Below are 24,433 nucleotides of genomic sequence, written 5' to 3' on the forward strand. Positions count from 1 at the left end.
AAGCAGTTTGCTTCAGTGTTAGAGGAGTCTGATGCATGTTTCCAAAATGTCAAGTCTTTCTTGTTTAACTTCCATTGATTAATTTCAAGGAACTTACAATGTACTGTTTTAAGCTAGATTAGAGGTTGAAAAAAATGCCAACTGATTATGTCTGGAGGTTTGGTCAAAATTGCTGATCTTGTCCAATAACCCCTCAGTTTGGCTTTGTTTCTTATTCTTTTTAACTAGCATTTTCTGCCATAGGAAAACAACCCTCAGAAGCCAAGACAACTGATTTTATTGTAAGCATATGGATGAAGGCACGTTTCACAGAATTCTATAAATTTAACATTAGAAGGACCTAAGTTGAGGAAGTTAATTCAGTAAAAAGAATATTATAATTTTAACTTTCTTCATTCCATTTACTTTTCAGATTTGATTTTTAAAGATTGCTATTCTGATACTTGACCTTACCAATCACTTATCCCTTTTTCTTGAGAAAAAAAAGAATAAACAAAAATATGTAGACATTAAAGAATAATCTAAGGATAACAATTTTGACTCAGCATTTCTTCTTTCATCAGTATATCTTATCTCTTAACCTTTTTCATAACAAAAGATATGGAATAATTTGTCTACTGATTGCTCTTCACTTCCCCATGCCTGCTTGCTTCTTTGTGTCTTATTTCTTTTTTTGGTTATTAATTGTTACCACAGGACACAGTTACTTCAATTTGATATTTTTTTTAATTTTGTAATATACATACTGAAGTCAAATAAACCTTATCATTTTCAGGGACCTGCTTGCAATACAAAACCATCACTCTTCTATTTTGATATTTATGATGGAAAACTTTTTTTTTTTTTTTTTTTTTTGAGAAAATGAGCCAAAGTTAGTATGGTGTTAGTAGTCCTGAAAATGCATTCTGATTTCTTAAAGAATTTCAGACTATTTTATATATGTGCTATGAATCCTTATTTTATGAAAGTAAGGTAGAAAGAGCCTCACTATACTGATCTGTAACCTATGGCAAAGTGAAACAAGGTTAGAAGCAAGACATTTTACTCAAAGCCTATTAGTTAAGGGGTAAGTCAGAGTCTGCCCTAACAGTCCTTGGCCTGACAAATTAGATTGAAGAACTAACTGCGTTAAATCCATTATTCCACCTAAATTACCTAATCATCAGCTGAAAACTTCTAGACAGCCTTAGGATAATCCTGAATCTATAAAACTGAAAGTACTCCTAACAAAAGGAGTAATATATTTTTTAATATATTGCCTTTGAAGCAGAAGAGCAATTAATCTATGACCAAAAAGGATGCAAACTAAGTTTTGATCCTGCATGATAATACTGTTTCCACGTTGAACTTTGTTAAAACTTTTTTTTATCAAAACCAGAAAGATTATATGCAAAAAGAACTTAGGCCTGACTAGGTGCCATAATTCTTTGTGTTTGAAATGTGAAAAATTTCAAATGTGAAATCTTTGTAAATGAAATTTAGATATAGAGCAAAAACTCTCCCGTGAGTTTTAATAGAAACTGCATATAAGGAAATGTTTTAGGTTAAGAATCCAAGTGTGACTTGATATCAGGGTTCTGAGTTTGAGCCATGTTGGGTGTAGAGATTACTTCGGAATCAAAAACAAAACCCTTTTTATACCACTATATCTAAGTAATAGATGTGATCCATTTACTCAGTTGGTCAAGGCAGAAACCAGTAAATAATTACTAATGGCTTACTTTCTCTTGTCCCCCCCCCCCACCACCACCACAGCATTTTCAATCACATCTTACTCATCTTTAGAATTATATCTCTGCAACATATTTTCTCCTTGTAGCATTTTTTCTTTTTGCAACACTATCTTAAATAATTGACCCTCTGGCTAGTTTTGTCCTTTGCTAGTCTTTTTATTCTATTTCTTCCTGATTAATACTTTTTAAAACACATATATGACCATGTCATTTCCCCTTCAAATTTTCCAAAGGTTATTCATTGTTTTCATGATAAAATTCAGGCTCCTTAGCATATTATTCAAGATTCTTTATCTGGCCCTTTCCTTCTGTTCACTGTTCCCTGGCCCTTGTACCTCACTTTCATCTCATTTCTTCCCTTCCTAACTTCTCTCCTTCTGTTTTTCTTTTTTTTTTTTTTTTTTTATCTCTTCCCCCGTCTTTCTCTGTCAGTTTGTTATCACAGCAGGGAATAGTCACCACTTTCTCTGAGTTTAATCTGAACTTCTCTTAACTGCTTGTCATTTTCTACCACCAGTCGAAATGATCTGTGTGCATGTTTTCTTTTCTATTAAATTATAAGCATCCTGAAGCTATGTTAGGAGCTGTTTTACATCCTGGCAGTATAACTGTAAGACACAGTCTCTGTTCTCAAGGAAGAAAGGAGGGCTCTCATCTTTTTCATTCTTGGAGTCCTAAAGAGTTCATTTGACAAATGAATAGATGTCTCTTTAAAAGGTAGCTTTTATTAAATCTTAGAAAAAGTTGTATTTTTCAATTTCTCTATATACATCTAATATCTCAAAAGTAATTTTATAACAGCCTAAACCAAACCAACTGCACGTCACACAAATATTTAATGATCGCCTTCTGTGAATGCAATCCTATTTGATATACAGAAAGTTACAATAAATACACCACCACCAATAATAAAATTATTATTAGATTGTTTCACGTATTCTGAATACATACTGGGTTAATTTATGAAAGCCTCTCAGCTGCCTGTGAGAAAGTTGTCTTCAATGTACTCATATAATTGAGGAGACTGAGGCTCTAATAAAGTGAGTAATTTTGCCAGTTATACTAATATACTAATGGGAAGGAACAGATCTGAAACTTTGGTTTCCTTTTGTCACCTAATGCTACTCTTATAAATCTTACCTGATTTAGGAATGGGAAAATGTGAATAATTAAGGTACTAAAAAGAGACATTAAAGTAATCCAGGGAAGAAATAATGAATTAGGGTTAGACAATGAAGAAAATTTGAGGAGGTAGAATGAACAGAAGATTTAATGACAAAGGGATATGTGGACTCTGAAGGAAAGGGAATAGTCAACAGTGATTTAAGCTAAAAGCTCCCAAGACTTTTGACCTCAATTTTCTGGTATGCTTGGTTTCTCCTTTAAAGAGACTGGAGAATAGTTTAACAATTCCCACTGGAAACAAATTATAAAAGCTGAGATGGAGCTACTTATTTATTTTTGTTTTTTCTGTCTCAGTGAATGTTTAATTCATTCAGTTTTTCAAGCCAGAAATCTGTACTCTTCTCAAAATGATGAAGCTATGTCTCTATTTAATCATTATTTATATTTAATTGTATTATATCACTCAAAACCATCCCATACTTCTTAGGTCAACTTCTGCATAAACTTATCTTCTTGTTCTTTCTCCACTGTTTCTGCAGGTTTTCTACCCATGTGTCTTTATTCTTTCCTTATTTGTTCTGTATGCCACTTGCAGCTTCAGTGCTCTTTTTTCAGTATAAAGCTAATCCTGTCTCTTGACTACTTAGAGGCCTCACATGTTTCATTCTGACTTTCAAGATAAAAATTAACAGGGATGCCTGTGTGGCTTAGCGGTTGAGTGTCTGCTTTTGGCTCAGGGCATGATCCCGGAGTGCCGGGATCCAGTCCCACATCAGGCTCCCTGCAGGGAGCCTGCTTGTCCCTCTACCTGTGCCTCTGCCTCTCTGTCTCTCATGAATAAATAAATAAAATCTTTAAAAAATAAATAAATAAAAATTAACAATGTGGCAACACATGCTGGGCCCTTCATTATCTGCCTTGTGCTCATATCTCAGCCTTTCACATTGTCCTTTCTTCATATCATGTTCCTTATTTTTGCCATTCTTTTTCAATTTCTAGACATGGTTATTTATTTATTTTTAAGATTTTATTTAATTTTTTTAAGATTTTATTTATTGATTCATGAGAGACACAGAGAGAGAGGCACAGACACAGGCAGAGGGAGAAGCAGGCTCTATGCAGGGAGCCTGATGTGGGACTCGATCCCAGGTCTCCAGGATCACACCCTGGGTGAAGGTGGCGCTAAACCTCTGAGCCACCCAGGCTGCCCAGATTTTATTTATTTATTCATGAGAGACATATAGAGAAAACCTGATACAGGACTCAATCCTAGGACCCTGGGATCACAACCTGAGCCAAAGGCAGACACTCAACTACTGAGCTGTCCAGGTACCCCATATTTATTTTTAAATATCCTCACATTTCATTTATTTACCTTTTTTTTTTTTTAAGATTTTATTTATTTATTCATGAGAGACATGGAGAGAGAGAGAGGCAGGCTCCATGGAGGGAGCTTGATGTGAAACTCGATCCTGGGACTCCAGGATCACACCCTGAACCAAAGGCAGACGCTCAACTGCTGATCCACCCAGGTGTCCCTTATCTTACTTTTTTATTTAGTTACTTATTTCTAAGTAAGCTCTACGCCCAACATGGGGCTTGAATTCACAACCAAGAGTTGCCCACTCTACCAACTGAGCCAGTCAGGTGCCTCTAGACTTGGCTGTTTAAATTAATTAAAACTGGGGGTACCTGGGGGCTCAGTCAGTTAAGTGTCTGACTCTTGATTTCTACTCAGATGATGGTCTCAGGGTCATGGGATCAAACCCTATGTTGGGCTCCTCACTGGGCATGGAGCCTGCTTGAGATTTTCTCTCACCCTCTCTTGTTGTTCTCCCCCACCCCCAAAACTGAATTAATTAGACTAAATAAAAATTTAAAATCTATTCCTCAACTCCTATATTGGACAGCACAGATAAAGAACGTTTCTAACATGATGTAAAAGTTCTAGTGGATATTGCTGTTCTTTAGTATATTAAGCTCCCTTTTCCCTGTCTTTCCATATGCTTCTGTCCTTTTCTAAATGTTAATGTACCCTTGTTTGGCCTACTTAACACTCTTTTTCCATTAAGACTCAGTTTGGATGTCAGCCATTTCTGGAAAACCTAGTTTGATACCTTTTTCTGCTTCCTCCAACCCCAAGGTCCTAATTCTTGTCTTTTGCCTTAATATCTATTACATTTAATCCAGCAGTCACTGTTTAGTAGCAAGATTACAACAGATACCAAGTATTGAAATTTTATGTAAACTGTGTTTTACTCTGTCTCTTTGTATATGTAAATTTTTTAAAGATTCTATTTACTTATTATTCACAAGAGACAGAGAGAGAGAGAGAGAGAGAGAGAGAGAGACATAGGCAGAAGGAGAAGCAGGCTCCATGCAGGGAGCCCGATGCAGGACTCGATCCCAGGACTCCAGGATCACACCCTGAGCCGAAGGCAGACGTTCAGCTGCTGAGCCACCGAGACATCCCTATATGTAATTTTTTTTTAAGTTTTTATTTTAATCACCTGGTGCTCATCATGACAATCACACTCCTTAAACCCCATCATCCATTTCACTCATCTCCCCACCCCCACCCCCCTCACCCCCGCCTCCTGCCGCTGACCTCCCCTCTGGTAACATCAGTTTGTTCTCTATAGTTAAGAGTCAGTCTCTTGGTTTGTCTTTCCCTTTTTCCCTTTGCTCACTTGTTTTGTTTCTTAAATTCCATATGTGAGTGAAATTACATGGTATTTGTTTTTCTCTGACTTGTTTCACTTAGCATTGTACACTCTAGCTCCATCCACATTCTTGCAAATGCCAAGACTTCATTCTTTTCTATGGCTGAATAATAAGAGTATGTGTGTGTATCACATCTTCTTTATCCATTCATCTATCGATAGACACTTAGGCTGCTTTCATAATTTGGCTACTGTAAATAATGCTGCTCTAAACATAGGGGTGCATGTTTCTGAGATGGGGATATTTAAATCCTAGAGCCAGCAGCAGGGGACTTAATGCTAAAATTTTAAGTAATATCTTTTGTTTAATGACTGAGAATCAGCATCCTCTATTATGTAGCTAGGAACAGCAACTTCACTTTTTATAGGCCCAACATTTTCTGTTATCCTATTTTGTGAGATATATAATTAACATACTACATGACCATGGTGCGAAATCAAATAGTACAAAAGGACTTAAAAAGAAAGGCAACATTACTATCTTTCCTGCTTTCGGTTCCACCTCCTATAGTACATTATTTTTTCTTTTTGAAGTTTCTTCATTACTCTAGCCTCAATACTGGTTTTTTTTTTTTTTTTTTTTTTAATTGACTCTTTGCTACACAGGTTAAGATTTAGCTCACTTAAACTGCTCCTTGCCTTCCCTCACTCTCCCAGAACTCCTGTTTGTTACTTGTGACTTTGAATCATACATTTAAAACTGTAATTGCTGTTCTGTCAATGTCTCATAGGCTCTCTGATGAGCTACTATGCAAAATGAGTTTGTCAGTACCTCTATTCTTCTCCCTGTTTTTTTCCCCTTTAGCTTGAGCTCCTAAATGTTTACAGTAGAACTTTTATTTTTATTCATTTTATACAAGATATGCAGCAGTGCTTTAAAGTTGAAAACTCATTTTTCCCCCTATTTTAGAGAAATTAGCAACAATTACCTCTTCAAGTATCCTATCCCCAGTCTCTCTAGAGTTGTTTTCTTTTGCAACTCCTGGTAGACCTATACTAAAGTCTCTCAAATCTTTCTTCCATATCTCTTAATTTCTCTGTCTTTATCTCCTTATCTGTCTTTTCTGTGTTCTGAGTTCCTGATACTATCTTCCAATTTATTTACTGTCTTCAACTATGTTCAGTGGTAAGTCTCACACTTGTTTAGTTTTTCTTTTTAATTTCAGTAACTTATTTGTTAAGTTCTTTACTCAAGTACACCACACTTACAGGAGAATGTATTTTGTTCAGTTCACTACATTTTCAGAAACTGAAAAATGTATTGTAAGTTGATCCTAGTTTAAGAAATACAGTAATAACTATCTTCAGAAGCCATCTTTGAGTTCCCCTCCTTTCAGTAACCAGAATTCTGACTTCTAAAAGCATATATTGATTTTACCTGTTTTTTAATTACATTAAATGGAGTTATAAAGTAAATACTGTGTCTGGGTTCTTGCACTTTGTTTTTGTTCCACTTAATACATTTTCTTTCAGTCTTGTGCTATTTGTATTACATGTGACTACATCACTTATTTATTTAGCATTTATCTATCTAATAATTTCTGTATTGTTGATGGAGACACAGATTTTTTTAGTTAAGAGCACTTAAAAATAGTGGTACCATGAATATTTTCAGTTTAATGGTAGTTTCTGACCCACCATGATACTGAAGCTTTTACAAAGATCAACCCGTAGAGCCAGTAAATGCCTTGTTTCTGTTTCTGTTCTTGAGGCTATCTTCCTGATTCTCTGTGCCCTAATCCTAGAGAGCAATTAATTATTGGGAAGGATAAAGGTAGGGAAATTTGGCTTCTAGTTTTAAGTAATGAGCTTATATATCTTATAAACTGCTTTTAGTCTCATCATTCTTTGAAAGTCAAATTCTAACCACCCCAGTTTACTTGCTGATCCAAATTACAGGCAGGCTCTGTATCCAGCCCTGCATCTGACTTTATACTTGTGTTCCATTCTGATCCACAAATATGTTTAGATTGTATTTAATCCCAGCTGTAGCTTTTTAGAGTGCTCTGTCACTGCTGTACATTATATGCCTCAAAACATGAATTTACTAAAACATCTTGACCAGAGTCTTTTTATGAAGACTCCTGGGTTTAGGAATATATTGTCTCTCTTTCCCCCTTTGTTTAAGCTCAGAAAAATTCTAGAATTAGTTCTTTGATCATTTTCTTTTCTCCATTTCATTGGTCTTACCTTCTAAAATCTCTAATAGTTGGATTTACGATCTCACTAGATTAATCTTCAGTTTCTTTTACATTTTTAACTTCTTTCTTTCCTCCAGCTCTGGGGTTATTTTCTTGACTTTATCTTCAGTCCTTCTGAATTTTTTTATTTTGGTAATGAGATTCTAACTTTCTCATATTCTGAATGTTCTTTTTCATGACCTCTTAAATCTTGTTTTGTAGCTTTTATATCTTCTTGAATTTCTCTGAGAAAATTAGATCTTTTTAAAAACATTTTTTTTTGTTTTCTGAATTGTTTTTCCTTCTACCTCAATTATTAAGATTTAAAAATTTCTCATCTTATTTTTTTAAGATTTATGTATTATTTGAGAGAATACATGCACATGCCAGCGGCAGGGTTGGGGAGGGGTAGAGCGGAGGGAGAAAATCTCAAGCAGACTCCCTGCTAAGTGTGGAGCCCCACACAGGGCTCAATCGCCTAATCTGTGAGATCGTGACTTGAGCCAAAAGTGAGAATTGGATGCTTAACAACTAAGCCACCCAATTGGCCCTCTCTCATTTTAGAGGTTTATCACATGTATCTGATGATCCTTAATTGTGTGTGTGTGTGGTTGTGTGTATACATCATGTATTCTTTATCCATTCATCAGTCAGTGGACACTTGGGCTGTTTTTATAATTTTGCTATTGACACTGCTGCTGTTAACATCAGGGCTCACGTATCCCTTTGAATTAATATTTTTGTGTACTTTGTCTAAATACCTAGTAGTGCAATTGCTGGATCATAGTAGTGTTCTGTATTTTTAACTTTTTGAGGGCCTCCATACTTTTTTCCAGAATGACTGCACCAATTTGCATTCCCATTAACAGTACAAGAGGGTTCCCCTTTCTCTATGTCCTCTCCAAAGCCTATTTTTCTTATACTGTTGATTTTAGCTATTCTGAGAAATGTGAGGTGATATCTCATTATAGTTTTGATTTCCATTTCCTTTATGATAAGTGGTGTTGAGCATCTTTTCATGTATCTGTTGGCCATCTCTATGTCTTCTTTGGAAAAGTTTCTATCCAGGTCTGCCCATTTTTAGATTATTCTGTTTTGTGTGTGTTGAGTTTTTAAAGTTATATATATATTTTGGATACTAACCCTTTAACAGATATGTCATTTGCAGATACCTTTTCCCATTCCATAAGTTGCCTTTTAGTTTTTTTTTTCCTTCACTGTGTAGAAACTTTTTTTTTTTAATGTAGTCCCAGTAGTTTATTTTATTTCCCTTCCCTCGGGAGATGTATCTAGAAAAGAGTTGCTGCTTGTGCGCTTTTCAAGGATTTCTGTAGTTTCAGGTCTCACATTGAGGTTTTTAATCCATTTTGAATTCGTTTTTGTGTATACCATAAGAAAGTGATTCAGTTTCATTCTTTTGCATGTTGCTGTCCAGTTTTCCCAACACCATTTATTGAAGAGATAGTCTTTTTCCCATTGCATATTCTTTCCTGCCTTGTTGAAGATTAATTGACCATATACTTATGGGTTAATGTCTAGGTTTTCTATTCTGTTCCGTTGATCTGTGTGTCTGTTTTTGTGCCAGTACCATACTGTTTTGATATTACAACTTTGTAATATAACTTGAAATCCAGAATTGTGATGCCTCCAGCTTTACTTTATTTTGATTTTCTTTTTCTTTGATTTGCTTTGGCTATTGAGGGTCTTTTTTGGTCCTGTACAAATTTTAGGATTGCTTCTTCTTGGTCTATGGAAACTGCTCTTTGTATTTTGATAGGGATTGCTTTGGGTAGTATAGACATTTTAACAATATTTGTTCCTCTAATCCATGAGCATGGAATGTCTTTGCATTTCTTTGCGTCACCTATAATTTCTTTCACCAGTGTTTTGCAGTTTTTCAGAGTACAGGTATTCCATCCCTTTAATTAGGTTTATCCCTAGGTATTTTACTGATTTTGGTGCAATTGTAAATGGAATTGATTGCCTAATTTCTCTTTCTCCTGCTTCACTATTGGTATATAGAAATGCAACAGATTTCTGTACATTGATTTTATATCCTGCAACTTTCCTGAATTTGTTGATTAGTTCTAGCAATTTTTGGGTGGTGTCTTCCAGATTTTCTATATACAGTATCATGTCATTTGCAAATAGTCAGTGTTTCACTTCCTTGCCAATTTGAATGCCTTTTATTTCTTTTTTAATCTGATTGCTATGGCTAGGACTTCGAGTACCATGTGGAATAGAAGTAGTGAGAGTGGACATCCCTATTATTTCCTGACCATAGAGGAAACGCTCTCAGTTTTTCCCCATTGAGGATATTAGCTGTGGATTTTTCCTATATGTCCTTTATTACATTGAGGTGTGTTTCCTCTAAAGCTACTTTGTTGAGGGTTTTTTGGGTTTTTTTTAGATTTTATTTATTTATGAGAGACACACAGAGAGAGAGGCAGAGACACAGGCAGAGGGAGAAGCAGGCTCCATGCAGGGAGCCCGATGCGGGACTCGATCCCAGGTCTCCAGGATCACGCCTTGGGCTGAAGGCAGGCGCTAAACCGCTGAGCTACCCAGGGATCCCCTGTTGAGGGTTTTTATCATGAATGGATATTGTACTTTGTTAAATGCTTTTTCTGCCTCTATTGAAATGATTATATGGTTCTTATCTTTCCTTTTATAATGTGATGTATTGCATCGATTGATTTGCAGATATTGAACCATCTTTTAGGTCTTTCTTGAATTTATCTCCTTAATATTGAAAATTAACCATGTGAATATCTAGGATAAGAGCATTCCTGGCAGAAGAGAGTGCGAATACAGAGTCTCTGAGGCAGAATTGAGCTTGGAAAATAGAAAAAAAAAATAGGAAAATAGAAAAAAAGACACCTTTGAGTATAATAAAAGAAGAGATTCATAGGAAATGTGCCCAAAGAGGTTGAAAAGACCCAGGTCATTTAAGACTTTAAAGGAGTTTGAGTTTTATTCTAAATGAAGTATGAAGCCTTTGAAGTACTTAAAGAGGTATTGCCCTGGTCCAATTAATGGTTTTAAAGCTTACACATCTAGAATATACTTTGTAGGTTGAGCTTTTGGCATTCTCATGGATTAAATATTGAGGTTAAGGAAACAGAGATCAAGAATGACTCATTTGTTTTTGGCTTGAATAGTTGATCCTGCTTAGTTCTAGGGATACTCCTGTTTTGATATGGTGCTGTGCCTTGGGTGGCTCACATTTCTGCAGTGGCCACAGTGGTGACCCCTACTTAGGTTCTAAGGTTTCTAATTTACACTCAAATGCTCAGACATTTATTTGGCATATCTAAGGTGGGTAAAATCAGAAAGACTTATGAGCTTAGCAAAATGCTGTACTGGAACTAGTCCTCTCCCACCAAGGTGTCATGTTTTTGAATTTATGAGACAACTCTAAATTTTAAAGAAACTACATGAATGTGAGGAGTGTGCTGTTAAGTCGACTTAAGTAGGAGGATTCCACCTTAGCTGTTTGCTCTGGTTTTTCAATCTTGTACACCTATAGAAGCAAATTCCGATGTAGTCAGAGACCAAATAGGTAATATAAATTATTGAAATGAGATGTAATATAATGATTGAAGTAGGACAGCCTAAGGCACTCAACTTCACTGAAAAGCAAAACAAATGGCATGGAGATAAATAAAAATATAGTAAACCATATTTATACTGAGGGAAGCAATTTCTTACATCTCTCTATAATTTTTTTCAGTTCTTAAAGTGGGAGAGGGGTGGAGTGGAAAGACAGGGAAGTGATGTCAGCTTTGTGGCTATATAAGATGTTTCTCATTTTAGTCCTTCCCACATACTCCTAACAATAAATACTTGGCATCCATATGCAAACAGAAGTGCCTTTGTGGGAACTGTGGGATTTCCCACTATACACCACGGGAAGAATGGCAAGAATTGTGCCCACCCGTGCAACATATAGTAGGGAGACAGACCTTGTTCCTGTCTGTGGACACTGAAGTGATCCATAAATCAGCTCTTGACTGAGGTCTGTGAACCTCTGGGGAACACTTACTTAGACAGTCACCAACAAAGAAGAAAGCCTTTGTGAAACTCTAGGTGCACAGAGGATGCAGCACTCTATTGGAGCAAACAGAATATGAATTTGGACATCCTGGAGTGGGTTGTGGCTCCTACTTCAAATGTGAAGACAACACAAAATTCAAAGGAACACCAGAAATCAAAGAAACATGACACCACCACAGGATCATAATCTTCCAATTATCAAACCCCCAAAACATGGGAATCTACAATTTATACTTTAATGAGTTCCAAATAACTATTTTAAGGAAATTCAATGAACAAGAAAAATGCAAGAAAACACAGAAAGACAATTCAACAAAACCCTGAAAACACTGTGTGACTAAAACAAAAAGTTTCATGATGAGATAGACATTGTGAAGTGGAACGAAACAGAAACTCTGGTGCTGAAGAATTCAGTGAAGTAAATTAAAAATGCCTCAGTAGCCGACTTGATCAAGCTGAAGAAGGAATCAGTGAGAATGAAGACAGGAACTTTGAAATTATCCAGTCAGAGGAGAACACAGGAAAAAGAAAGTCTAAGTGATGATAAGTGATACTAACAAAAGGACCAATTTATGAATTGTTGGAGTTCCAGAAGGAGAAGAGAATGAGAAGGGGACAGAAAGTCTATGAAATGAAATTAAAAAAGGACTTCCCAAATCTGTTGAGAGATTTGGATATCCAAGTTCATGAAGCTTTTAAGTCACCCAACAAAATCAACTTTAAGAAGTCCTCTCCTTTCTATTCAACATAGTACTGAAAATCCTAGCCCAAACAATTAGACAAGAAATAGAAATTAAAGACATCAGAAAGGATGAAGTAAAAGAGTCTTTATTAGTAGAAATATAGTTTTATATATAGAAAATCCTAAAAATACCACCAGAAGCCTGTTAGATCTAATCAGTGAATTCAGTAAAGTTGCAAGATGGAAAATCAACATATAAAATTAGTTGCATTTCTGTCACTAACAGTGAGTTTTCTGAAAAAGAAATAATCACATTTGCAATAGCATCTAGACAATAAAATAGTTAAGAATAAATTTAACCAAGGAGGTGAAAAATCTCTACAGTGTAAACTACCAGACATTTATGAATGAAATTGAAGAAAACATAAATACATTAAAAGATATCCTTTGTTCATAGATTGGAAGAATTAATGTTGTTAAATGTCCATACTATCCAAAGCAATCTATACATCAGTGTAATCCCTACCAATATTCTGATGACATTTTATACAGAAGCAGAAAAAAATCCTAAAATTTGTATGGAATCCCAAAAGACCCTGAATAGCCAAAGCAATCCTGAGAAAGAAGAACAGAGCTGGAAGTATCACATTCCTTGATTTCAGATGATATTACAAAGCTGTGGTAAAACAGTATGGTATAGGCATACAAAAAGACATATGTATTAGTGGAACAGAACTGAGAGCCCATATATAAACCTACACATATACAGTCAATTAATTTATGACAAAAGAGTCAAAAATATTCAGTGGGAAAGTATAATTAACAAATGGTTTTGAGAACACTGGACCACTATCATTTACCATACACAAAACTCAGATCAAAATAGATTAAAGACTTAAACATAAAACCTGAAACCATGAAAACTCCTGGGTAGATAACAGGTGTAAGCTCTTTAATGTCAGTCTTCAAGATGTTTTTTTGAATTTGATAATAAAAGCAAAGGAAACAAAAGCAGAAATCAATAAATAGGACTATATCAAACTGAAAAGCTTTTGTACGGCAGAGGAAAGTCTAAGTAAAATGAAAAACAACCCATGGAATGAGAGAAAATATTTGCAAATCATATATCTGATAGTATGTTAATTTCTAAAATATATAAAGAACTCCTACAATTTAATTGCAAAAGAACTCCCCGGATAATCCAATTAAAAATGGGCACCTGGGGGTGCCTGGGTGGCTCAGTCCATTAAGCATTTACCTTTGGCTCAGGTCATGATCCTAGGGTCCTGAGATCAAGCCCCATATCCAGCTCCGTGCTCAACAGGAAGTCTGCTTCTCCCTCTCCCTCTGCCCCTACCCACTGCTTGTGTGCACACACCCACTCTCAAAAATAAACAGAATCTTAAAAAAAAACAAAAAAAAAAATGGGGCAGCCCGGGTGGCTCAGTGGTTTAGCGCCGCCTTCAGCCCAGGGCCTGATCCTGGGGACCTGGGATCGAGTCCCATGTCAGGCTCCCTGCATGGAGCCTGCTTCTCCCTCTGCCTGTGTCTCTGCCTCTCTCTCTCTCTCTCTCTCTCTCTCTCTCTCTCCCCGTCTCTCATGAATAGATAAAATCTTAAAAAAAAAAAAAATGGGCACAGGATCTGAATAGGCATTGTTCCAAAAAAGATATCCAAACAGCCAACACTTATATGAAAAGGTGCTTAGCATCACTAATCATCAGAAAAATGCACATCAAGACCACAAATAAGATAGCAGTCACCTCCTGCCTATGAGAATGGCTTTCATCAAAAGGACAAGAAATAGCAAGTGGTGGGGAGGATGTGGAGAAAAGGAAAGTCTTGTGCACTGTTATTAGGAATGCAAAGTGATATAGGCACTATCGAAAACAGTATGGAGTTCCTCAAAAAATTAAAAATAGAACCTACTATATCATCTAGCAATTTAATGTCTGGGTATATATCTGAAAAAAAAAAAACCAAAGTCACTATCTCAAAAATATCTGCACCTCCATGTTCATTGTGATATTATTTTCTGTAGCCAAGACATAGAAACAACCTAAGTGTCCATCGACAGAATAGATGAATAGATGAAGAAAACATATTAGATATACACAATGGAATGTTATTCAGCCATAAAAAATATGGAAATTCTGTCATTTGTAACAACATAAATGGAGCCTGAGAGCATTATACTAAGTCAGAGCTAGACATAAACTCTATGATTTCACTTACATGTTAAATCTAAAAAGACCAAACTCATGGAAAAGAAATAAAATATGTGGTTTCCAAAGATGGGGAATGGGAAATTGGGTTGGGTTAAGATAATTCAGAAGGTACAAACTTCCAGTTATAAAATTGGTAAGTATTGGGGATGTAATGTACAACATGATAACTATAATGCTATTAATTTTTCTCCTTATAAAAGAGTGCTGATATATTTAAATTCAGTGATAAATATTTTTAAAGGAAATGAAAATCACTTGCAATCCTCATTAGAGCTAACTAGTCATTATATAACTGGTCAGACTTCATTCTCTGTATCTTCAAGAAAAAGAATTTTCCAGTTTAGCAATAAGTATGAAAATATTTTGGGATGCCTGAGTGGCTCAGCAGTTGAGTGTCTGCCTTCGCCTCAGGGCGTGATCCTGGGATCCGGGATCAAGTCCCACATTGGGCTCCTTGTAGGGCACCTGCTTTTCCCTTTGCCTATGTCTCTCTCTGTGTCTCTCTCTCTTTCTGTCTCTTGTGGATAAATAAATAAAATCTTTACCAAAAAAAAAAAAAAAAGTATGCAAATCTTTTAAAATCAACCAATACTGATCTTTATCATTATTTTCAATGGTAACATAATATTCCTGTAAATGATATTGCATAAATTATTTTTCTGGCCCCCTTTTGTTAAGAATATGGTGTTTTTCATTTCCTAATATTTTAACTGTAAGTAGTATGTTGTCACTTTACTGCATCTCCGTGTTTACTGTTCTTCCAGAGGAACAAATACATAATGGTTTAAAGCATTAGATAATAACATTCCTATTTTCCCTTGAAATTCTGTTCATTCTGTACTATACAAAATACCAGACACAATTTGGAGGTTGAATGAAGATTCGCAGAGACATAAACTATATCCCAGAAATACACATTACCTGCTAGAGAAATTAGTTATTTAACATATCCAATGATTAAAACTATTTGAATGTCTACTATATATCAAGCACTGCTAAAGCAGACTTAATCATAGTCATTATGTTTTAACTTGCAGTTTTCTTATTAACTCAAGGATTTTTTTTTTAGAGATAAAACCACAGACATTAAATTTACCATTTCAACAAGTTTTTAAATGTATAGTTCCCTAGTGTTATGTATTTTACACTGCTGTAAAACTGATCTCCAGATCTTTATCTTGCATTAAACATTTATTCTTTACCCTTTCCCCTCTGCCCCTGGTAACTACCATTCTACTTTCTGTTTCTATGAATTTGACTACTTTAGGTAAATGTAAGTGGAATCTTACAGTATTTGGGTTTTTGTGATTGGCGTATGTCACTTAGCATAGTATCCTCAAGATTCATCCATGTTGTAGCATATGTATGACAGGACTTATTTCTTTTATAGGCCAGGAATTTGAGACTTTGAGATTAGTTTGGCATACTTTAGGTAATTCTGTTGACAAGTTTATTTCTGAATCACAGAATGGATATTCAAAATTTGGAACTTTGGAAAAATATTTATAAGAACTTTTTATATTTCACTAAATGTTAAGCAGTTTGTGCCCGTTACTGGTCTTTTGGGAAAATTCATAGATGAAAGCCATGGAAAACAAGAAATCATAATGTATTGTAATGGTAGATATAATGGAGATATGAACAGGATTCAATGGGAGCTTAAGAGTGGGAGGCACCCAAGTCTACCTGGAATTAAGGTAGGCGTCATAGACCCTTTCGCTATTTCTTACAAAGAACTAAGAAGAAGAAGAAAAGAACTAAGACAAGAAAGCATTGGAAGTATTCTTAGTAGAGAAAATGAAATATGAAAAGTCATAATGGTGTGAAATATTAAGGTATATTTGAGAAACTACCTGAAATTTAGTATTGTTGGAACTAATAATATTCTAGGTGAATTCTGAAGGATAAAGCTAGAAGGATCTCTGATGCTATGCTGCTAATTAAAATTTTTATTCTGTAGGTATAGGGAACAGGAAAGTGACATGATCCGATCCATATTCAGGAAGATAATGCTGGCTCTGTTAACAATTGAGAGACTAGATCACAAGACCAGTAAAGAATCCATTAGATGTATCCAGAAGGGAATTTAGAGTAAATTTAAGAATTAAGCATACTCTTAGAACTTGAATGAAATAAATATCAATATATATGTAATCTGTCTTTTTTGCCTGTCACTCATGCTGTCTACACCTCCTTCCAGCCCCTAAACTAGTCAATCCTGATGGTAGGGAGCTTTGAAATGTTTATTAAGAAAATGTCCCTGTTTTGACAGACAAGAGTAGTAGCACCAGGATTTACAACAGACTTTATAGCTCCCCTGGGGATTTCCCAAGTAGGCAACATGGGATCAACAGAGCTCTGTGCAAGTAAGCTTTATAAGCAAATGACCATTTTTTTCTGTTACAGATTCCATCACTCCAAAAGAAAGCACCATTTGTTAAACTAGTTTTTCCCCTTTTACCTGGATCACTGATTTTAAAATATTTCATGGGACATTTAAATTATAGCAGCTTTGATATCAGTCTTTGTATTTTACAGTTTCAGAATTCTGCTTCTCATCATTTTGGCATGAAAGTATCCCGTGCAGTCATCATGGTGCTTTTAATTTAAAAGGTTGTTCTTAACTACATCAGAAATACTGAAAAGAAAAAGAGAAAAAAAAAAAAAGAAAAGAAAAGAAAAGAAAAGAAATACTGTACCTAGGGTAAAAACTACACGTCTCTTCCTCGAAGCAGATTGTAACTTTGGAGTTTAGTTCTGTTGGTATTGATATTGGGTCATTTTTAGGAAGTTATGTGGTTACTGTCAACTCATCACTTTAACAACCAGTGACTTACCCTTCCTATGCTCTCAGAACATCTGTGTTATGCATCTTCTTCACTCTTTCCCTTCTTAACTCAGTTCTCAGATGCTTTTACTTCATTCTCTGCAGTCCTGTAAAGATCAGCACCTATATAATTGGTAGTGCTGGGCTTCCCTTATTAAATAAGGCTTCCCTACATGCTAATTTAAATAAACTGTATCCTGAGGCTTATCTTTTAAATTACGGATTTCATTGTAAAAACATTTTCCTTATAAACAAAGCATGTAACTGTAGTTTTATAGAACTGAAGGCAGGGTAGTGTCCACTTTGTGGAGAGTTATTTTACTTCTTTCTATTTTTTTTTTAAGATCACTGATCATTCCCATGTTGTTTTTCTTTGCTAATCATGACCTTACTTTCAGTTGGCAATAGATCCTGTCAGCATCTCAATGGGGAAAAGAGATGTTTAATATGCTTTAAATATAATATTTTTGCATTGAGTCAAGAAGATACTGATTTCTCAGCAGGAAGAGATTCTAGAACTACACAATAGTTTATATTGTGAAACCCCTTTACACTGCATTTTAGTCATGTTGTTAACAAAGCAAACAGAACTTAGTTAGCCACACGAATCTAGGGAGGTAAGACTCATGACTAAAGGACTCTTGACTAGAGGTTTAATATATAATTGGAGAGGAAATATAAAACCCAGGGTATAATTGAATTTCTTCTTTCTATTTCTGTTCTCAAAACCTGAGCTCCCTAAGGAAAATTAGTATTTGTTAAGTACTTTCCATGTGCCAGATTCACAGCTGTAATGAGGTATATTATTTATGTCTCAATCTTGGGAAGTTTAAGACTTTGCACTACCACTATATATATAAGAAAAATGAAATTCAAGAAATCACCTGTTCTCAGGTCACACAGGTAGTAAGTATATGGCAACTTTGAAGTCCAAAGCACATGCTCTTATGTCTGATAATACAGCTCAAGTCAGAAGTCTTTATCTATTTGTTATACTTTTCTTTTTAAAACTTTAAAAAAATAGGGGGACCTGGTAGCTCAGTCATCAGTTAAGCATCTAACTCTTGGATTTGGCCCAGGTCATGATCTCAGAATCCTGGGATCAAGCCCCACATTGGGCTCTCAGTGGAGAGTCTACTTGAGATTCTGTCTCTGTTCCTGTCTCCCCTGCCCCCCCCACACACACACGGTCTCTTTCTCTCTAAAATAAATAAATAAATCTTTAAAAATTTAAGCAATAAAAGCAGAATAAAAAAAAAAAAGCTCAAAAGTTAAGTGCTTAGGAAATAATCATTTGGAGTCAGTATTGATTCCTGTCATTTTTCTGTGCACATATACAAAAGGGAAAATAGGGGGTAGATAATTCACTCATAACAGCATGCCATTTTGAGTAAAAATTTAATTTAATTTTACTTGATTTTAACAGAATGAACAAATGGAATTTTTAAAGTCTTTTTATTTAAATTCACTTTGCCAACATACAGTATAATATCTACTGCTCATCCCCTCATGTGCCTTCCTTAATGCCCATCACCCAGTTACCCTATTCCCCCACCCCCCCTCTACAACCCTTTGTTTCCCAGAGTCAGGAGTCTCTTATGGTTTGTCTTCCTCTTATTTTTCCTCACTCATTTTCCCCTCCTCCCTTACGGTCCCTTTCACTATTTCTTATATTCCACATATGACTGAAACCATATAATAATTGTCTTTCTCCGATTGACTTATTTCACTCAGCATCATACCCTCTAGTTCCATCCATGTCGATGTAAAGATAGGTATTCATCCTTTCTGAAGGTTGAGTAATATTCCACTTTTTTTTTGTTTGTTTGTTTATGATAGTCACAGAGAGAGAGGCAGAGACACAGGCAGAGGGAGAAGCAGGCTCCATGCACCGGGAGCCCGATGTGGGATTCGATCCCGGGTCTCCAGGATCGCGCCCTGGGCCAAAGGCAGGCGCCAAACCGCTGCGCCACCCAGGGATCCCAATATTCCACTTTATATGTATACCACATCTTCTTTATCCATTCATCTGTTGAAGGACATTTTGGTCCTTCTGCAGTTGAGCTATTGTGGACAGGGCTACTATGAACATTGGGGTGCAGGTATACCGTCGTTTCACTACATCTGTATCCTGGGGGTAAATACCCAGTTGTGCAATTGCTGGGTCATAGGGTGCCTCTATTTTTAGCTTCTTGAGAAACCCCCACACTATTTTCCAGAGTGACTGTACCAGCTTGCATTCCCACCAACAGTACAAGAGGGTTCCCCTTTCTTCACATCATTGCCATCATTTGTTGTTTCCTCTCTTTTTAATTTTAGCCATGAACAAATCAAATGGAATTTAAACTGAATATTTCTTTACTGTACAGGAGAAGAAATTCCAAGACTTCCTCTCAAGGATAAGAAAAAAGATTAATGAGATTAGGGTCATGTTTTTCAACAATATTCTATCAGTGTTAATTCACCCTTTGCTCTAAAAAATTAGAAATTAACACTTTTTACCAATATTTAAAGACATTTTTGTCATCACAGCTTTGCTGAGGTTTGTATCATTTACATTTTATTTTTTAACTATAATTCTCAAATTTACTTAGTCTAGGTTCTACATTTAAATTCAGTGCTTATCATTGTCCTTTATTACATTTTCTCTTTACTTTCCTGAATTCTTTGCTTTGTTTCTTTTTTGTTTATTGAATGTTACCTTTTTTTAATTTTTAATTTTTTTAAAGATTTTATTCATTTGTAAGAGAGAACATGCACACACGAGGATGAGCGGTGGGGAGGGGTAGAGGGAGAGGGAGAAGCAGACTCCCTAATGAGATCATGACCTGATCTAAAGGCAACAGCTTGAAGGACTGAGCTACCCAAGCACTTCTTAAAATTTATCTTTAATTGGCTTTTTCAGGAAAGATTAATGGGTATTGAATTCTTTTCATTTTTTTACTTTTGCATGTCTGATGTTCATTTTGCCATTATACTTGAAGAACTACTTAGCTGATTATAAAATTCTCAGATGTGTTTCTTCTAATGTAGAATGAATGAATATTCTCTGATATCTTTCCTACTCCCACCTTAACTGAAACCTGGTTTCTTCCTCCTTTTAGACAGTAGTGTAGGGCTGAAATGATTTTGGTCTGTTTTTCTATAGTCTGAGGGAGGTAAGGAGAAGGGACAGTACTCAAGTAGAGCCATGCAGTCTTTGTTGTAGAACCTGGGCTCATTATTTTTGTGTTCTGAAATTTGATAAAATGTTCATCCTGGTAGGAATGAGTAGGGTTCAGATCATTTGTGAAATTCTTTAATGACCCTCAGATAATAACTCTTATCCCCCTCATTTCTTTTTGCCCTGAGGCTTCTGTACATAAATATTTCTCCTCACTTTCATTTTGTGAGCTGTCAATTCACACTTCAATCTTATTTTCTCCAAATTTGGGGTTATTACTCAGAATCCTCACCATTTTGTAACCTCACTTCCAACTTTGGTATTGTTTCTGGCCATAGTTAAGAATTCCTCCATTCCACACCAGCATTTTTGTTTTCATTTCCTTATCTGCACCTCAAATTAAGGTTTTGTCCTTTGTCTTATTTGGTTCCTGCAAGTGAATATTTTGCAGGCTTTTACAGTGTTTTATGTATTTCTTCTAAGTATTGGAGAAGACATTCTGAGATCTGTCACCTTTAGGCAAAATTGCCTAAAATTTAACTTTAATTTAAAATTTAATTTAAAGGCAATCTATATGATCTCATTTAATGTGGAATCTAAAGAAAAAAATGAATAAACGAATAGAAACAGATTCATAAATACAGAGAACAAACTGATGGTTGCCAGAGGGATGGGTGGTAGGGAGAAGGGCAAAATAGGTGAAAGAGAATAAGAAGTACAGACTTCTTGTTATAAAATAAATCATGGAGATGAAAAGTCCAGCATAGGGAATATCACCAGTAATAGTGCAATAACATTGTATGATGACTACACTTATCTTGGTGAGCATTGAGTGATGTATAGAATTGTCAAAATCAATATGTTGTATACCTGAAACATAATATATCAACTGTACTTCAATTAAAGTGTTTTTAAAAAGAATACAATTTAAGCAGGGTGCTACAACAGACTGCTGTGTCAGGTGTGGGCCAAGAGCAGCCTCATTTTATTATCTCAGTTTTCTGAACAAATATCACTTCCTTGGGATGCCTGGATGGCTCAGCAGTTGAGCTCTGCTTTTGGCTCAGGGCGTGGCATGATCCTGGAGTTCAGGGATCAAGTCCCACAGTGGGCTCCCCAAGGGGAGCCTGCTTCTCCCTCTGCCTGTGTCTCTGCCTCTCTCTCTGCCTCTCATGAATAAATAAATACAATCTTTAAAAAAATGAAAACAAATATCACTTCCTTGTGTTCATTCCATGATCTGAAAAAGATTAGGAAACACTGATCTAAACTCAGGACCTGGGGATCCCTGGGTGGCTCAGTGGTTTGGCGCCTGCCTTTGGCCCGGGGCGTGATCCTGGAGTCCTGGGATCAAGTCCCGTGTCGGGCTCCCTGCATGGAGCCTGATTCTCCCTCTGCCTGTGTCTCTGCCTCTCTGTGTGTGTGTCTCTAATGCATAAATAAATAAAATCTTTTAAAAAATAAAAAAATAAAAAAAAAATAAACTAAGGACCTGAAATCTACATGTTTAGTTCTTTTAACAACAACAAAATTTTTGTTTTGTTTTGGATATGGATTACCTAAGATACATTCTCCATATCTCTGTAGGCTATTTCTTTTCTAGGATAAAAAGTTTTGGTCTGTAGTTAGAATAATTAAAAATAGATGAGAATTCTAATTATTGGTTCTGCACAATTCTTGTTTTTTAAAGTTGTATATTTTTTATCAGAATAATTGATATACAATATTGGTTTCAGATGTACAACATAGTGAATCAGTATTTGTATACATTATGAAATGGTCACCACAGGAAGTCTGGTTACCTTATATTACCACAGGTAGTTGTTACAATATTGTTGACTGTATGCTGTACATTATATCTCTGTGTGTTACTTACTTTAAAACTGGAATGCTGTACCTTTTAATTCCCTCTTTCTATTTCATCCGCCACCCACCTGTGTTGACAACCATCAGTTCTGTATATTTATGAGTCTGCTTCTGTTTGTTCATTTGTTTTGTTTTTCAGATTTCACATGTAAGTGAAGTCATAAGGTATTTGTTCATCTCTGTCTGATTTATTTCACTTAACATAGTACCCTGTTGTCCATCTTGTCCATCCATGTTGCAAATGACAAGATTCCTCTTCTTTTTTGTTTAATGGCTGGGTAATAATATCACATTGTATACATTTCCCATTGTGTATATTTTCTTTAGCCATTCATCTATTCATGGATACTTAGGTTGCTTCTGTATCATGACTGTTGTAAATAATACTGTGAGAAACATAGGAGTGCATGTGTCTTTTGGAATTAATGTTTTCATTTTCTATGGATAAATGCCTAAAAGTGGAATTGCTGGGTCATATGGTAGTTCTGTTTTTAATTTAGGGGAAGGGATCCCTGGGTGGCGCAGCGGTTTAGCGCCTGCCTTTGGCCCAGGGCGTGATCCTGGAGACCCAGGATCAAGTCCCACGTCGGGCTCCCAGTGCATGGAGCCTGCTTCTCCCTCTGCCTGTGTCTCTGCCTCTCTCTCTCTCTCTCTCTCTGTGTGTGTGTGTCTCATGAATAAATAAAATCTTTAAAAAAAAAAAAAAAAAAGATTTTCTTTATTTTTAGAGAGAGAGAGAAAGCATGAGCAGAGGGAGGGGCCAAGAGAGGATAAAGGGAATCTCAAGAAGACTCTGCACTGAGCATGGAGCCCAGTGTGGGTGGGCCTGATCCGATGACCCTGTGATCATGACCTGAGCTGAAACCATGAGTCAGAAACTTAACCGACTGAGCAACCCAGGCGCCCCTCCATTACTATTTTCCATAATGGCTGCACCAAATTTCCATTCCCACTAACAATCCATGGGGGTTCCCTTTTGTCCACATCCTCACCAAGACTTGTTATTTCTAGTCTTTTGATAGTAGCCATTCTGACAGGTGTGAGGTTTTGATTTGCATTTTCCTGATGGTTAGTGATGTTAAGCATCTTTTCTTCTACCCCCCCTCTTTTTTTTGCTCTTGTGCCCATTTTTAAATATTTTTTAAAATTTAGTTTAATGAGTTCTTTATATATTTTGGATGTTAATCCTTTATCAGTAAAATTACATATTTTAAATGTTCATATAATCTGGTTATATTGAAAATTTAACACAAGTCTGTTAATTCAATACGAGCTTATTGAATACCTATTTCAAATGCTAGGAGGGATGTATAAACAAATATATTAAAGCATGATCAAAATAAAAAATGGGAGTGTATACATAAAACCATGTGTGTGTGGTCACACTCTATCATTCACATATTAACTACAACTCAGCTTGTGCTATGCAATTGGCCATGTATAAAAGTGGCACACAATTCTGGCACTGGTCATCAAATTATATGAGTCATTAAGGAATTGATGAACAGGGACAGCTTCTAGGAGGTTGTGATATCAGAAAAGCTGGATAGCAAGTGCCTAGGTGGCTCAGTGGTTAAGCATCTGCCTTCAGCCCAGGCCATGATCCCAGGGTCCTGGGATCAAGTCCCACATTAGGCTTCCCATGAGGAGCCTGCTTCTCCTTCTTCCTATGTCTCTGCCTTTCTGTGCCTCTCATTAATAAATGAAATCTTAAAAAAAGAGAGGAAGAAAAGCTGGATAGCAATTGATAAGGCATGGAAAATTGTGAGTAATTGAGTAATATTGAAGCATAAATTAAAATGGATAATGGAAGAGAGAAAACCATAATCCTAGCTCATGTGCCATGGTAA

At 35.9% G+C, this 24,433-nt stretch overlaps 1 protein-coding gene across 21 annotated transcripts in view; it reads left to right on the forward strand.

Annotated features, from left to right (window-relative positions):
* ERC1 (ELKS/RAB6-interacting/CAST family member 1) overlaps positions 1 to 24,433 on the forward strand; it is a 534,848-nt gene that overhangs the window by 315,309 nt on the left and 195,106 nt on the right. The gene's annotated exons all lie outside the window — the stretch shown is intronic.

This window comes from Canis aureus, chromosome 25 (assembly GCF_053574225.1).
Source record: "Canis aureus isolate CA01 chromosome 25, VMU_Caureus_v.1.0, whole genome shotgun sequence".
In the NCBI taxonomy this organism is placed as follows: Eukaryota; Metazoa; Chordata; class Mammalia; order Carnivora; family Canidae; genus Canis; species Canis aureus.